This window comes from Calonectris borealis, chromosome 1 (assembly GCF_964195595.1).
Source record: "Calonectris borealis chromosome 1, bCalBor7.hap1.2, whole genome shotgun sequence".
NCBI lineage: Eukaryota > Metazoa > Chordata > Aves > Procellariiformes > Procellariidae > Calonectris > Calonectris borealis.
In genome coordinates this window covers 4,146,052-4,164,393 of record NC_134312.1, presented here as the reverse complement: position 1 = coordinate 4,164,393, position 18,342 = coordinate 4,146,052, and the positions used below count along the sequence as shown (strand labels likewise).

Here is an 18,342-nt window from a genome sequence, read left to right as displayed (position 1 = left end):
TAATATTTTTTATTAAGGTATCATTCAATCTTCCCCAACAATTACTAAGTTGTCAAAAATCACTTACAACTGGGTTGTGCTCTTTCTTGTAGTCTCAGGGATCATTACTCCGAAAGAGTCAGATGATGCATTTTCACTTTTATGCAACACAGCAACTCTTACAGAAGTGAACACTGGAAGCCTGTGAGATTATATTCTATGCAACAGTAACACATCACACTTACTAATAATCTGTGTCGTAGTTTCTCTTTCTCTCCATCTGGTGTTATTTTCGTGCATCCTTCACTAACTTGAAATTTGAAACCAGTTTTCATTTTCTCATGGCATTTTATTTAAAGCATATGCTTCAGTTATCATCTTTGTCTGCATGTGTGATATCAATAATGATTCTATACAGAAAGAGTCAGATTCTGAAATCTTTATTAGGTAACAGCTTGCCTCAGCAACATGGACAGTCTACAAACTATTTAAATCAATTAGACTAATTTCCATATTACTCAACCCGATCCAGGCACTGTATATCAGAATCTAAGTAAACACATATAGGCAACTAAAAGAAAACCTATTTGCAAACACTGTAAAAGATCACAAACAGATTAAACATGAATCAAGATGACAGCAAATGCCGTATCAAATCCCAGCCAGTGACCCATCTTACATAGTGTCCTGCCCAGCAGAAGCCACCATAAACGTTTCAGAAAGAGGTGTAAGGAATCCTTGCATACAAAAATGTATGTAAAATTGTAAAATAAATGATAAAAAAATAAAAGGGATTACTTCTACCTAAATGTCATCTACTACTGGCTGGCGTATGTCCTTGAGAATAAGCGTTCTACTGATTCACTGGCAAAGTAATCACCGTGAGATTTCCAAATGTTATCATACTCATTTTTACTCCATTACACAACTGTCTTTTTTAATTTCAAGTAAAATAAAATATCTTAATTAACACATTATTATATGGCAATCTTTCAACACATAATTTTCTAGTATCAAACCAGTTAATACGAAAAGGTAAACAATTAGTTCCTTAATATCATGGTCTATGTGTCCTCCTAGTGATAACTATCCGAAACTGCAGTGATATGCTGTTAGGAGCTCCTCTTCTTTGTTTAACTCTTTATTTACTTCATTTTACTTTTTTTTAGGGAAACTGCAGCCATTCAGCCATATACTGCTCACCTTTACTCATGTAAATAAAATCTCCACAAGCTGTACACTAGGTGTGCAGTTGGGAATATAATAAAGATGTAAAGACAGCTAGTAACTATTGCACACCAAATGTAAAACCAATAAAGCAATTTAACATTTCAGAAGAGCATACAAAGGCTAAAGCCTTTTGCAAAGTATTTCAAGGTTTAGGTTTTTAAGCAACATAGAAAACTAACAAACAGATTCCAACACAATTTTCAGCTAAGTTTATGTGCCAAAGTTTCACCCAAAGACAAGATATTTTAAATATGAATAAACATGCAGTGTTCTTTCCATGCGCTCATTACCTGAGATTTGTGAACTTCAACCCCAAGTCCATTTCTACAAAGCAGCTGTACTATGACTCTGTAGTCCAAAGGCTTTAGGTCACTTAATCTAAATCCTTTTCTTTCATAGGTTATTGCATTTCATATTCGTGCTCCGTCAGAAGAACTTTACCTGTTTTTTTTTCACCTGTCAGGCGACTAGACCGTGCACCAGACAGAGAACTGGAAAAAACTGATTCAATGAGGTATTCCCAGATTCTCAGGTGAACAACAATACAAAGCTACAGGGGAATGCAAAAATCATGAAGGGCTCTACCAGACTGAACTGAAAAGAAAGCCTACCTGGACCTCAAATCTGAAAATCAGTACGACTTCTCAGCATAAGTACTTCCCTTAAGTACTGTCTTAATATCTACAATTCTTACCACCATGCTGAAGGCAATGCAAGCTACTGTATTCTCACCAAGACCTGCGATAAAAGGAAATACACAGAAAAGTGTGCTTATATGTATAATGTAGTGCCATGACAAGCTACCTAGTTACCTCTAAACAAGAGGCTCAGATACCAGAAGCACAGCGTTCAATTTAACCCAGTATCTCAAGATCCTCAGACATGCACTACGAACATCAGCAAGTGAAGCATGATAGCAAAAAGTGCTATCAAGTTTAGGGATTTTTTTCCCCTAAAGCCCCAAAGCTGCCAGTGCTTTAAAGTGGTAACGTACATCAGTTATTACTGTTTCAGAACTAACGGATCAAAGAACACGTAGTTAAAACAAAATCACACGGTAATAGTCATGGCAACGCAGCAATTGCATTATGATACTGGGACAAAATGCTTCATATCAAGACACACGAGCTGAACCTGCTATTGTAAAGTTAGAGCCTGATCCCAAGCAAAACCACACTCCCACAGTTCCCAGTAACTTCAGTATGTCTTTATTTTCAGATTCATAAGAGGAGACAAAATTTTAAATAATAAACACCAGAAGTATGAATACACTGATGAGGATGTTGGTTTCACAGCCACAAGTTTGAAACAAGGACAAGAAAAATGAGGAAAAAAAAAATAATACCAGCAGAACAGTGAACACAGGCATCTCAAGTAAGTTTAAAACCTGTCTTCTTCGTACAGAGGTGATAAAAGCCACAAAGCTGAGGTCTGAACTGCAGTTTTAGAAATCTGCAAACTGATTCCTGTACTGCCAGAAGAGGTTTGAGACACGTAAGGGTTTTGGATAGACAAGCTGTTGACAAATGCTAATTACCAATAAAATTACCATGGAAATTTATAGGAATGTTGCCAACTATAGGTTGAGAGGCAACATGTCTTTCTGGAGATAAAGAGAATGAGTTTATAGCTATTATAAAACAGCATGCTGACTGGCTAAAACCACATTATAATAAAACTGTTTGTAAATTTAAGAACTATTTGTATTTTTAAGGATTTCCCATTGTTATCATTTCTGCGAAGTCAATATATTTTCCATGGTCATCAAACAAAATAACCTGATTTGAAACAAATGAGTGTATTATTAACCCCAAATATTCATGTTTATCTCTGACCTTCAAATTGACACGTGATGTTCAAACACTCATTTTCACAGCGGCAGCTCTGTATCTTCATATATTGCAAAACTTAGACAGTTTATAAATCAAAGCATACAAAGCTTTTCTAGTTAGTCTTTACTCTGCTAGCCTAGATATTAGCCTAGATTTTAGCCAATTAATACGAAGACAAACAACCGAAAAAACCCCAAAAACATTATCCGCACATTTTAGGATTATGCTGTTATTTAAAAAATGTATGGTTTGGGTTTTTTTTAAATATTTCAGTTCATCCAACTTGTTTAAAAAAAAAAAAAACACAACACACAAACCAGACATAACTCTCTTAAACTACCTTAAGAGTTCTAATTTTTCCTTCAGACATGCTCTTCATCTTTCCTGGTTCCCATACACACTGACCTGCCACAGTTCCATTAATTTATATTTCTCTATTATGACTATATTTCCGCATTTTAAAGAACACTTTTTCGTTGAAGTAGTCTCTTTTCATTATAAATAATAATGTTACACAATCCAAAATATGCTTTATGTCAATCAAATGAGTAATAAGGTATGGCTGCTTGTTTCCTTTTTCATACACACATATACGCTTGTTTCTTTTTACTGCCAGATCCTTGATGTCTTACAAAATTTGATGGCTACTTTTAAAACCTACAAGTTGAGAAGCCACTGACAGCATGAGAACTTTGCATTCAAAAAACAAAAAATTATTTTTAACAAGCTTTGCAAGAAACTAATCGCTTTTTACATATTTGCAACTCAGCAGGAAAATAAGAACACAAAATAGTTTTGCTGATGCTGGTTTTACCTCATTATTTTAAACATAATCGGATCATTTGTCAATGTATGACTCACAGTTTACTACAGCTTGAGACTGTCAATAGTTTCTACGTGTCAGACTCTGTGTTTAAGTTGTTTCCGTGCTACCACCAACTGCACTGGGTTTTGTGAACTACATTTCGCTGCGGTACCTTCTCCAATACAGCTCGTGCCCTCTGCAGCGTCACCCTCCATCACAAGGTATCACTATTCTGCAGTGGTATATAAGCTCCGGAGTAGAAACAAAAGTAAGGTGGACAGTCAGAAGCAAGAGAAGAGAAAACAAAACACAGCTGAGTTTTTCTAAGAAATACATTTTTAGATTTACCATGTAAAACAAGGTTTTCAGGAAGTGGCTCATACCGGAAGCCAATGACCTCACAGCTTCTTATAAATACCACACAATTACAAAAAGAGAGAGCGCAATATTTCTTGCTACCACTTTCTTTTAACGTTCACGTTAACCATTAACTCAATGCTTCCAATTATGAAACCCAAACTCTAGACGAAAGGAATAGGGTTTTTAAAGGTTTAAAATACACATCGATGCAACACTTGTGCCATTCCAAGCAGTGAAACACCATTAAATCTCTGTAGTATCATAACCCTTCCTTTTTTTTTTTTTTTTTATTTTGTTTTGAATCCTAAGTCTATTGTGCAAAGCCCTAACAGGCAGATGATTAATCATCCCTCGTATCTAAGCCAATCATCAAAAAACCTTCTACTCTCTAACAACTGTCGCCACCCGTTTCCTTCCATTTCCAAAACTACTTGTCACTACTTGTTGTCTATCTGGTCACCACCGTTACAACTCTTCTAACAAAACATATTTTTCTTGCATGGCTTAAACGAGATTTTTCTATGTAGATTCCTACCAAGCACCTTACCAAAGGCAGGGGAAATACTGACTTTTAAAAAAGCAGGTCTTACAAGAGGAGCTGTCAGATTACTCTAGCATAATTTACTTTTGATAAACTAATCAAGTATTTTATTTTCTTTATCATGTACTCAATCTCTCACTCTTGTAAGATTTCAGAAGTCTACTGAAGCCATAGCAAGAGTATATATCTGTCCAAGTCTTTTTTGGAGCTTATCAGTTCACCTGGACTTTAGTGCTTTAGCATCATTCACTTTCACATCTGCCTCAGTTTCTAAACTGCCATGTCCGTTCATCATCCTGCCTTTTCCCCACATCCCTACCAAGGGCTGAACCAATGTTAAAATGCTACCACCTGCAATGACAGTTCTGCTTCCTCATTCTGTTTTTTTTATTTGAATGACTGAAGAATCTTTTGGTATTTACTTATCATTGTTTGACATGTCTTAATGTGGCTTGCAGGTTTTGTTTATCTTCTCACCTTTTAAAGCGGGCTTTTCTTTGCAGCTCAGTCCTTTCGCCATTCTTTATATTGTTTCTTCTTTAATGTACTTATCCACACATTTGGATCTCAAACCCTCATTGTTCCTACCCAACTAAACCAAAAATTTAACCACTCTTGTATCAGCTTTTATACCACTGATCGAAAGAAATTCCCGCCTTTCTCTATGCTCAAATCTGCAGGTTCTGTCTAGTTTACTTCACTGGGTTCAGTAGCTCTGAGAGAGCTGAAATGCCTTCAGGAAGAACTGGACCTCACCATCTGTTTTTTCTAAATCCACCAATACATTCTGGGACATGTTTAAATATTGATACAAGAGAACACACAAAAAAGCAACTTTTTTCAATACAGGGACTGCACTACTCTTTCCTAAAGACCTCCACATGCAACTATTCACGGTCTTTGTTGATGGATAGGTGTAGATGCTTAGAATTATAAATTTATCAGTTAGGTTTGGGGATTAGTTTTGGTGGTTTTTTTTCATTAGCAATCCTGGCTTGTGTTGACATTTGTTGATAAAACCGAGTTAGGAAAGGAGAACCAGGATACTGTACAAAAAGAACTGGATAACCTCATAGACTTGAATAATAGAAGTGGGATGAATTTCAACAGCAGAAGATGCAGAGTCATATATCTGGGTATAATACATATTCCCGCCAGATACACAGTTCCTTAATTTGGAAACTACGAAGGAGGAAAAAGCCTAGCCCATTGCAAAGTGGCCGTGGGTCACATGAGTGACATATCTGTGAAATACAGCAATTGTGACCCTCATTTATGGCTGCCTGGGAACTTCATCTATTTATTGTGTGTGCCCTGTTTAAGAAAGGTGAATTCAGACTCGAGCACAAAAAGAGGAGCTTTCAGATAGCAGAAATGGCAACAGATGGTAACCTCTACCTTTCAACCGAGAGTCCAGTGCTTGCCAGAAGGCACCGACCTGGTCCACTTCACCGTAAGTTTAAAAAGAAGGACAAAAAAAAAAAAAAAAAAGGACGTTGTCTGACCGCTAGCGGTGGTCTTAGTCTAAGAATTACGATTTCTCAGCCAAGACCAGCGACGACAGCCAAAGGATTCACTCTAGAACATGAGTCGGAAAAGAGCAAAAGAGGAACACCAGTATAAATGGAGAGAAAGTGGTTGCTTGTTCCTGCTGCCTCCCAGCAACGACGGATGCCTGCCTGCACAAGCTCCTGCTTTGTTATTCTCTGCTCCATCAGTGGTTTCTGTCAAACTGTTCAACTGCAGGAATCAGCTGAATGAAGCGGAGAGAAGAAGCACCTGCAGTCTCCACACTGGTCTCAGCTGGGAAATGACACAACAGCACCAGTTCCAAAATGAAAGGCAGGACCATGAAGTTTCTGAGGCAGGAAATGGAGGACGATTCAAGCAGTCATTTCATGCAGTCTCAGCTGCGGAGCAGCAGCTAACAACAGCAAGATGATTAAGAATAGTTTCTTAAACCATGTTTCTGCTTTGATGAGCAATTCCAACTGCACTACACATCAAAGCCCAGCACAGCAAGCTAACTCACCACAGACTTCAGACGTTCTGGAGAATATTAAGAGATGCTAAGGGACACCGTGTCCCATGCTGTTTTAACAGTGTGGGCAGCAGGCAAACGAAGGTGCAAATCCAGCTCAGATCTGAACCAAGTACGCAGAGCAGGCACAGTTTAGGATGATCAGGAGAATGGAAAAATCAATACTGTGAACATAGACTAAAAGTTTTGTTTGCTTACCTGAATAAAGAGGTAGTAAGCAATATAATTCCTGGTAATAAAAGCATTTGAGGAATAAACGTGAGCAAAAAGAGCTGCATAAGGCAAAACCTGCAATTATAATTTAAAAAAAAAAGTGGGTATGAAATGGTCCTTCAAAATGTTAGGCTGGCAATTCAAACACTTTCAAGAGCTTGGATGCTCTGATGCTTAGAATCTTCCTTCTAACTCTAATAATGGAAGTAAAAAAACTGTCCTTAAGATAGAGTTTGATTTTAAAGTACAAATTATATAGCAATTATATAACACCAGGCTTCCTATAACAAGTGACAAGACTGAGGAACCTAGGAAGCCATTTCCAGTTTAATATTCTTACTAGAAGTTACCAGTAATTCTGCAGTAGTATTACAAACACTATCAGCAGTAAGTATCTTAGACCAGGAACTCAAGGTAAGAAAAAATAATTATCCAATATTGAAGAAAAAATGAACAAAACTGACCCACTTGAAAGTTCTGCTTCTAAAATGACCCCTTCAGCAATAAAATAATGCAGAAAAACTGCAACGCAATCCTTCAGAAAGGACCAGTTACATCTTCTCTTAAACAAAAACAGATATTCTAATTATTTGATTGTAACAACAAGTATCTTACAAAAAACAGAACAACATACTTAATAATGCAAGAAGAAAGGGTAACGATCACTACCTATTAATGAAATGCCTTAGTGAGAACAAGCGTGCATGGGCAATGATACTTCATGATTTTTTTCAAGCTATGTGGAGTCTGAATTATCAGTCATAGCATCTGCTATGGTAGTTCAGTTGTTATTTCATCAGCCCAAGCACACACCACTGCTACCGAGCAAATCACAGCACCTCTAGCAGCTAAACCCCAAACACGTTACAAGCAACATTTTGACACCTAAAGTAAGTTTTAAGATTCACACATGCAGTAGGGCAACGTAACCCCACTGAAGTCCTAATTTAGACTAATGCAGAAGTAATAAGATGACTGGTAATTTTATGGCCACATAGCCTAAAAGATCTATTTAGAAGCTAGCAGTCCTGGAGGAATTTCTACATTGGTAACAAGTCAAACCTGAATGCCCCAAACCATGATAACTAAAGGGCAGAACAAATCCTTTAAGAGAAAATAACCATAGTTACAAATGCATGGTAATGAGTCATGTAAAAAGAAAAACAAAATATTTCCAGTATGCGAGCCAGACGACTGCTGGACCACATCAGTTTATGGTAAAACACAAGAACAGATTTTTAAACATTTGAAGATAAGCTCTTCAAAAGCCAGCATTATCCTGGGCCAACACATTAATCTAGTGGTAGCACAATGACATATCTTACCATGAAATCTAAATTTAAATTCCTGCTTTATTCCTGAACTAACTTCTGCACCAAAGCTTCAGGCACTTGACATCTCTGAAGTTAATTCCTCCATCAATTCATTGGTTCTTTGCAGAAAAGGCACCAACCCTTCAAACCAGGTCAAACACCAGCACTTGTAAGAAAGGGCAGTAAGCAAATGAACAGGAAACATGGCCAATGTTGGGATTATGGAAGATCTAAGCAGAAATTCATCACGTAGGAGGACCGGCTAGCAAAGGTGAGAGCTTCGGATACTGCTATCTTGTCATGTAGCTGAGTATGGGACAGCACACCTTCCTATGTGGATACACTGCTATCTTCCCCACCCAAGAAGTAGGTAATAAACAGCTTACAAAATTCAGTTGATAAGCCTCTTCAGTTAGCAAAAGCGCATAGTAATATGTGCTAGGAACATGAATTACTAATAGCCAGATGAAATACAGAAAAGTTCTATGAATTGTTCAAATTTGGTTTTTGTGTACAGAGGAAACATTTTTGTTTAACTTTTTATATTAAGCTTTGCTAAAAAGAGAACCTCACCTATTCTGGTCTCCCTATGTTGGTCATCTGTCTCTTCCTCACAGACTCTGATTTTTAATCTTATCTCATGCAGGTTTCTGTGCTTCTATGCTTTCAGTCCTCTTTCAGGAACTGCCACCCACAGACAGCGCTCCCCTTGCTTGCTGCCTCCTCTGCTGTGCCCTCTTTGCTGGTGACACTGATCCACATATATCAAACACCCTAGTAAGGCAAGTTGACTATGGATGTATCTCAAGACGGTTCAAGCCAGTCCCTTCCCCTGCAGTGCCGGGGAATCCCAGCCCCTGCTGCCCAGGCTGTTAGAAATCTCCTTCTCTGCAGTCTCAACCTCTGTGATTTACAACACTCACAGGAGATGAGGAACTTAGCAGCAGAACTGCAAATACAAACAACTCGAATCCTGAGCTATCAGCGAAGCTGGTTAACATAATGTAATACTTAAATATGCTCTTATAAACCACAGGAGGGCTTCAGCAGTAGATGGTACTATTAATATAAATATTATTTAACAGAACCCTTGAGAGGCACAGAATGTAAAAGTAGAGGGGTCAGCTGAGTACCAATTAGCTGGAAAAAACCCACATCTTCATGATTTTCAATCCATTTTAAACGAAGACAATGCTAGCAGGGAAAATTAGGTTCCGAAGTCAATTCTGCAAGAGATGCTGCTACAATGTCAGTCTTAAAAGCAAGTATCCTGAGAAGGCCATCCACCTAGTGCACACAGTGGAGATGCCAGGGAAACATACCTTACAACCACAGGATGTGAAGTCATTTACTTACTGTCTACAGAAAAAACAAATGTGATGATCCCATTCCTCACTCAAGAAATCTTTAAGTTATGAACCATACAGCTGCAATCCACAGGAGGATTTCCTTAAGCACTAATAAGAGCATGGGATGGATTTTGCATTCATCTTCATGCTTTGAATACCTGGTGGCAGCGAGGGGCAGGAAAGGTAGAAAACACCCGTTATAATTGAAAGCTAATCTTCGAGTCTGACCGCAGCTAAACTTTGCAATACTAACAGAACAGGGTACCACGTAAGGCCCACCACTCACAACAAAGACAGAGCGGATGCAGAGGACCAACCTATCACTGCCCTTCCTTGCTTGAGTTCCTATTCTCTTGTAGATTCTTCCTTTAAATTTCCAGAACTCCAACCCACAGAGATAACCTGGCATTCAGCAAATAGGCGAAGTCTCCTTTTGCTGCAGGAAAGGCAGAAAAACAACTGAAGAAAACAGAGGAATCTTGAATGCCACCTGCAGGAAGAGGATGGACTTATTCACCCCTATTTTTGTTTCCTGCAAGGCAGCAGCAGACAGAAGACAAGACCTAGTACGAATACTGATAGCAAGCACAACCATAAAGGAACGTTTCAAAAATGGGACGAATGCAAAAATCCTGAAGTGAGAAAGAATCACTGCAATTTTTTTTCAAAAGCTTCATGCATTTCTGTCCACATTACTAAAGAATAATGATCAGTTAACAACATTGGTTAAGGTCTTCGCAAAGATTTACAGACCGAGTATGAAAATTAAATAAGCCGAGCATAGTTTACCCAGGATAAACTTTACAGGCCAGAAGAGATGCTAGTTTATACGGTAACATTAGAGGTATACAATAAGTAATGTTGACATAGCTACCACAGAGATTGCATCTGAAAGTCTCAGAGCTGACTTCCAGTTTTAATCTAGCCAGGAAGATTTTTCTGAAGTAGCAGAATAAGGAAAAAATATAGTCCTTGTCTATTGGGAATTGTATTCACATCACAAACCTGTTCTTCAAAGTAGACCTCATATACTTTGGGTAAATATGATTTTTTCACGGTAACTGATCTTGTAAGAAACTGCCAGAAGACGCATTACTACTTTATCAGCCCATAGCATCTGGAACAGAATTAAACCTGTCCATGATAATAGGAGCACTTTGTAATTTCAAAGAAAAACATCAACGAAAGGGATAAATACAACCAGATATATCCTCCAGAGACTATGACCAGGAAAACATTAGACGTGACAAATTTTATTTATAATTTTTACCTGATCCAGCAACTAGGAGAATAATCTTACATAAACCTTCTCAAAAGTAACTTCACCCACAGGAACACGAAGTTTGCTTTACAGGAAAAGACTAGAAAGACTTGTTTTTTAAACCAGTGGTCTTTAAACTGAAGGAGCATGCAATACATCGTGAAAAGGGGGAAGGGCATGAAAAAGCTAACAACTGCTGGTTTAGAACAAAATAAGGGCTATAAATGAATATAACTGCTATCTGCAGATGCGGCATGTGCAAAACACAAGGCAGAGAAAAGAGGCATTTACACTAAAGGACACGATTTGTATAACAAATGAATGTAAACTGGCTGTGAACTACGTTTGCGCTAGAATTGAAAACCAGATTTCTAAAAATCAGTGAAACATCCTTTTGAGAGAAGCAATGAGGGTTTCAATTTGGAGCCTGAAAACTGTTGCAGGAATCATACTGCACGTTTGCTTGCAGCAGTGGAGGACTAGATCCTGCCACCCAGGCTGCCCTGTGAGAACCTATTTTCCATGCTTCTGTAATTGAGAGAGTGCTCTAAAAGATGCTTCTCTCCCATCACAACGCTAGGGGCTTGGGTTAACATCTCTACCAGCATTTTTTCCCCTGCTATATTATGCAATTTTGGTCTCTAATACAAATTATTGCTACTTACAGGTGTCACTCATTCATTACCTAAGTAATGCTGCTTTTGAGTAATTCAGCTTGACTCAGTAACTAACATTTCAATTCATGGTTACTTCTTCCTGGTCATCATCTCTGACTTTTTTGTCTCCAATATTCCGCAAGGACTTCCTCATGAATGTCAGCAATTCCATTAACAAAAAGGACTGGGAGAACAGAGGTTCTCACTGAACTCCCACTGCAGTAGTATAGCTGAACTCTGCCCTTGTTAACTCCCTTTAATCTCAACACCAGTAATATATGAAAACTGCAGTTTCTTGAAAACCAAAAAGGCATTTTCCTAAGCCACAAAAAAAAAAAAAACAAAATAAAAAACCCAAAACAAAAACAACAAAAAAAAAGAACACCCAAATAGTTGTGCTATGCTACAGGCTTATCAAAACAGCAGATACATTCGGTGTTAGTGAAACCATATATATTAAGTTGGTCCGACCTCATTCCTGTTCCACATTGTGTGAACACTATTCAAATTTAAGTGCCTTTTACATTCAAAATGATTTCTAGGTTAATATTGTTTTACAGGTATCTTTAGATTACCAAAAACTGACAGGGCTAACAATCCGAAGATTAAAGCTGTTGTATTTCCTTTTTTAAGGGAAGGGTGCGCAATTCTCTGTCGAAGCTACCAGAGTTAGCTTTGGCTCCAGGACAATAATCTTTGGAGAAGTAGCAGGTCCCGCAGTGCCGGATCCACCGTTTGGCTTTCTGTTTATACAAACAACTAGAGGCTTCCCTGAACAGATGCCCATGGACACAGCTACGAAGGAAAGAGGAGGCATCAGACAATCTGGCTTGAACAGGGGCCACTGCTACAGCTCTAGAAGAAAGACTGTATCTTTGAACTTGAGCTGACAAGGAAGCTGGAGTGACAAGTGAGGAAGGGAACTCCATCCAAGAGCCCACGCAGGGTTTCTGGTAGCCTCGGCAGCTCGGGCCCACCAGACAGCACTGCACTGCTGACTTCCCCCGGCAGAGGGCAATGACACTCCCACATCCCCCTGCTACACCTAAAGCCTCTTCGGAATGAGCCTAGTATTTCATGCAATCGAAACATCACCGACATCTGCCTTAGAACACAAGCGGTATTTAATACTTCAGGATTTTAACACTGCTGCTCCATTTAGGCTTTTCTCACATATGTATTTTCTATATATACATCTTACCAAGAAAAAAAAAAATCTATTGCTTTTCACAGATTTGGAATCCTGTTCTCTATCAATAGGATAAACGTAATCCTGATTGCTCCAGGACCCTGGGGCACTGCCATAAAGTCACAGAAATTAGAATACAAAGATCTCCCAAGAACTGCAGATGATACAGCAACATACAGCAGATGTCAACAGATTAACATTTGAAGTTACGCTACAAAAAAAGGGGGAGGGGGGGAACACGACACTAAAAATGCCAAACTGCAGAACTCACAATGATACAGCAACTACACGTTGTTCAAAGTGTTAACAATGCTTTCAGTTTACAAAACACACCCAGACAATAGCCAGAAACCTCCCATTTCTCCTCCTGCTAAAAGTAAACACTGTGGCTAGATGCATCTTCTCCCTCCCAGGAGACTTCACAGCTGCTTACACTAGCTGGGTAGCAAGAAATCTCCCAAGTTTCAATAATCAAACACAAAGATCTGTTCAAGTTCAAACACGTGCCTTCTGGATGAACTACCACCAACCATCCAGTATCTCACCGCTGGGAAACACCTTACTTAGCCAATTTAAATAGTAACCAAGATAAAACCAAAACAATGCTTGGGTTTTTTTCTGAACAGGCTAAAATCTGAACATCGGTTCGATTCTACCTTATTTCCTCTGCACACTGTAATTTATGAAGCCAGTATCTGCCTTCATTTTACCACTCTACTTTTGCAGAAGCTCCTACAGTTATGCTAAAATTCAGTAACCTGAACATAATATAGGTATTATTCAAATTAGCATGTTTTCTGGGTATGCCATACACAATGTTACTAAATAAATACAAAAGTCATCTTTCTTTTCTGAAAATGTATATGCTATCAAAATTATACCTGATAACCACACAGACGAAAAAGAACTAGCCCAGATTCAGGGTATGTTTTCCAGAGAGATCCAAACTCACTCTGCCTGTATTGAGAGAAGTTCTGCGGACAATGTTCAACACAAGCTAATAAGCACTACGAAAAAATAAGGATTACTGCAGGCTCAGCATTACAGTAGCTGCACTCAGATTGCTACGTTTTTGTGTAGCATACAGGCAAACCAGCATGTTCCTGTATAAAGAGGGGGGTTACAAATACCTAAATTTTGTAATACTAGGGCATGATGCTTACCAGGTTTCTCTCTCCCCATTCTGTTCACCCCATCTTCCCACCCCGGCAACTAACTGCTGCTTCTGACAATTTGTGAGATGACAAGAAGGAAAAAAATCATCTCAATATTACTAACACACTGACTTCACAAGTTTTCTGCTAAGGTGAGACTACTGTGCAGCACTCTTTACATGTAAGCACATCATGGGTTTGGTTGCAAGAGTAAGAATTTGACATATAGGACAGAAAACATATTACAACTGCTTCAGTATCTTTGTATTTATCAACTCTGCCTGCTTTCTACGTAACTGCATAATTTACAATCTTCAATAGGACCTACTCCTTAAACAAGACATATTCAGAAAAATGTTTGTAAAATCATGGCTTACAAATGGTGTTATAAATGCCCTTTAAACCATTTGTTTCTCAATTTCTTTTGTTTATATTTTAGTAACAAATTTGTAGCCTAGCAAGAAAAATAAAAAACCCTCACCATCAGCAGTGCCTCATTAATGCTTCATAACATAATTATGAAAAAATTGTTCTCAAGTAACAGTACACTGATATTCAGCTTACTGTGAAACCCAAATGGAGAACAGTACCATCTCCCCTCATCCACAAAACTTTCCACATGTTTAGACTACAGCATTAATAAAATAAACCACTGTCAATAGCAAAACTTCAATGTCCATATTGATTAAAACTATTTAAAACAAGTATGTTCTTACAATTAGCACTTTTTCATTGTCCTGACAAATACAGTTTCTTATATAAGAAACTTACAAAAAATTTTCAGCTCGACTGCTTTACTACCATAATTAATATTTTTGCTACATATACGTCACTCTTTCAGAGATCTCCAAATTTATGTCTGTGGAGCAGCACGATACTGGGGACATTTAACACATTGCTTCTAGAGCTCAAGATAGTTCATGAAAATTCATGAATTAGGACCCTCTGCAAGCGTTCAGTGCCCAGATCAGGAATCTACAGAAGGATGAAATCTCTGACCTTGGTAAGGGTAAAACTCAGAACAAACAACTCCGATTTCCAGCCCTGCTGTTAGACAACACTGCTGCATCTGCTGGCTGAGGTGCAGCGTCCTGAATGACTGAAAAAGGATGGTGAATTTTATACTGTATTTTCATTAAATCCAAAGCCAAAAAGAAAAACACTGTTTATGCTTAAATTCGTGACAAACAGTTGCAGCCCCATTAATTCCATCTCCAGTCATTTATAAAGCCACGAGTCAGGATCCAAAATTATGATCAAACTGACTTGAATGAACTGCTGGAGAAAGATTTTTTTTTATTTTTTTTTTACTTTATATTTAAGCGTTCATGTTTGCAAGTACTCTTGCCCTTTATGTTACAGTATTTTCAAGCTCATATTCTGCTATTACCAATAATTCCAGGAGCAAGATGTTTATGGAAAAACACCGTGCAAATATGGCACGATCAACTACAGCTATTCATACTATACACGAGAGGACAAAAAACATGACTCCATGTTTTCAGTTTTAAATATTAAAGAAATACAGTAAACATGTGATTACAGCAATTGAAAGAAGTATCTAGCCTGGATTAAAGACATCCTCTTAATTTTAACCATGTAATAGGCTACTAGTAGCATAAACAAACACGTTTTTAAAATGAGTTCACAATTTCCCTTTTTATTAAAACAGAAAAAAAAGGTTTCACTACTTCCTATCGCAATACCAATACGAACGCTAGTTTAGATATTTCCTTTTCAGATGCTTTTTAAGTACTTACAAACAGTAAAATAGTGACCTTTTTGCCACTGAAATTTGACGAGGCATTAGATCCTGAAATGAAACCGAGTACCTCTTTAAGAGATAAATCGATACTGTTTATATAAAAAGTGGAGAGAACTGGCACAATACCTATTTTTCATAGCCCTTTTTTCATATACATTTTATTCGTCACCAAAACAGCTCTGTAGAACACAGTGTACAGCACACATTGTGCCTCGTCATGAACTGACAGCAATTGAAGAGAAGGTGAACTAAGTTACAAAATGAAGTATTTTTTCCTCTAGCCGTCTGAGAAGATAAATGATCTTAGTTATATTAAAGAGAAATGGGATACGGGATCCAAAGGGCTCATTTTACGTTAACTGCATCTCACCAACAAAAATAGAGAAAGCAATTTCCTGGTGCATCAATTCCACGTACACTCAAAAATCAGAGACACTGGCACACTCTGTTACTGAGCACCTTCCAGTATTCTCAAGTCTCTAACAAACCAAGTGCTCCCTATTAATTTCCTATTTTAAGATAGATTCCTCCCCGCCCCCCTCCCTCCCCCCCCCCCCAAAATACAAAGATATGCAGATATGCCCATACAAAGCACGTTAAGTACTACTCGGGTTGAATAAATGTATTTCTGTAGGTAACACCGTTTCAAATGACCTGTGTAACCAACACAAAACATCAGCTCTCCACAGCATATGCCAAGTATGGCCGATTACCACCCCAGCCCTTTCACCGTTCCACTGGCCCTCACTCGTTTCAGAGCCGTTACCCTTCTTGTTATTTTAAGGCCATATTCCCTCCTCATCAACACCAGTCAGTATGTGGAAGGTCTCATCATTTCAAATGCAAAAAATAGTACTGATAAAGTTACGATGGAGTGGAACTGAAAGCACGTAAAGCACCGTAAACTGTCCCCAATCCATTTACTGGACTAGACCAGCATAAACTGCGAATGTTCTCTTTCCATCCTCCTTCTCATGTTCTGCATTTATAGGGCATTAAAATCCTACTACTACTGACAGAAGACTCCTTTCTAGTGCAACTCCGAAGCAGTTTTCAGTATCTGTGCACAGTCCTCACCATTAGTTATAAAACCATCTCTCCTCTTCCTGACCTATTCTCGTTCATCCGCTGTTATTTAACTCTTCAAGGCTATTTGAGAGTCACGATGTTATTAACGGTTATGTAATTCTTAAAAAAATACTGAATTTTGAATTTTTAAACAGAACAATAGGAACACACACAACAAAACAGACCCCTCCTCCACTTATTCTAAACCAAAATACCTTAGTGATCTAGAACAGCGGTCAGCCCCAGTATCTTTAGTGGTGCAGAAACCTGTATAATGCACGTAAGCCCACAGACAAGAGATGTCCTTTCCTCTGTTCCTTCCTACTGACCCCGGCTAAGTTGTTTGCCGACGGCCGGGGTCCACTGCCTGCAAGCTGAAAGCCACTGATCTAGAACTGAGTATCCTTTTACTGTTTGTTCTGCTATCTGAGAAGTTACATTAAAATGGCATTACATTCCTCAACTGCAAACCGACTTCTCCATATAGCCTGTTAACAACCATTCCTCCAGAGCTTTCCATAAAATCCTATTTCCAGAAACAAAGAATTGTCAAAAACAAAACACCATCATTTAAGATACCTCACTATGCGGCACAGATTCGGACGCGGCACAAGTCCTTCACACTAAAAACTGCCCAACCTACCTATAAATAGGCTCAAGGCTTCAGGCTCAGGAGACTGATAGCTAAACACAATCCTCATGGCGTTCCCCTGTGTTACCTACATAAAGCAGCATGCCTTAACAACGCCGGGCTAGGCAGATACGTAGCTACTGCTGTGGCTTACGCAGGATAGCACAGAGGGAGGGGAAAAAAAAAAAAAAAAAAAAAATCACTGGGCATAAACAGCTCTCTTCCAGAGAAAAACCTCCCTCTCCAGAGGCTAGAGCCGGCCGCAGATGGGCAGCCACGGCTCGGCCGTGGGTAGACAGACCCGCCAGCCAGGGAAGGCCCTTCAGGAGGTTTAGTGGGGCAGGGCCCGAACGGCCGCTCCCTTCAGGCGGGCAAAGCCTCGCGGAAAGAGGGTCCCGGCCACCTCCCCTCGGGCAGGAGGGCTTCGGGTCCCCCCGGGAACAGCAGCCAGGCCCGGTCCCTGTCAGACCCCGCCGACGGGACGGGACGGGACGAGCCCCCCGCGGGCGCCCCGGCAGCGGCGGGCGACGGCTGGGGGCGGCGCGAGGCCGGGCCGCGTGACCGCCTGAGCCGGCGGCACGTGGCCCCGACCATAACAAACAGGCGGGTGGGCGGGAGCGGGCCGCGCTCGCGCCCTGCCAAGGGCGGGCGGAGGGAAAGCGAAGGGGGGTGAGGAGGGGAGGGGGCGGCCGCCAGCGGCGCGGCGATTGGCCCGGCGGGCGCGGTGGGCGTGGCCGCCGGTCCCAGCGCCTTGGTGCAGTGCTGAGGAGGCGCCAGGCGGGGGCCGCTGCCGCGCGTCGAGGGGTCGCGCGCGCTTCCCGCCCTCAGCGAGGCCGCTCGCCCGAAGACCCCCCTCGCGGCCGGCGCGGCGCCGCGCCCTCACACCCGCCTCCCGCCGCGGGCCCTCACCCCGCAACAGCGATGGCAACACAGCCGCCGCCCCCCCCACCCCGCC

The 18,342-nt window shown here is 40.0% G+C and overlaps 1 protein-coding gene across 15 annotated transcripts in view; it reads right to left on the bottom strand.

The window, feature by feature from the left end:
• The window catches only part of LOC142079164 (endonuclease domain-containing 1 protein-like), a 176,940-nt gene that overhangs the window by 156,989 nt on the left and 1,609 nt on the right, over nt 1–18,342 (bottom strand). The window contains exon 1 of one of the 15 annotated variants that reach the window (XM_075142884.1): nt 68–18,318. The exons of the other annotated variants lie outside the window; for them this stretch is intronic. The gene's annotated coding sequence lies outside the window, so the exon portion shown is untranslated. Of the gene's footprint in view, nt 1–67; nt 18,319–18,342 lie in introns of those variants that run through there. 15 annotated transcript variants of the gene reach the window in all.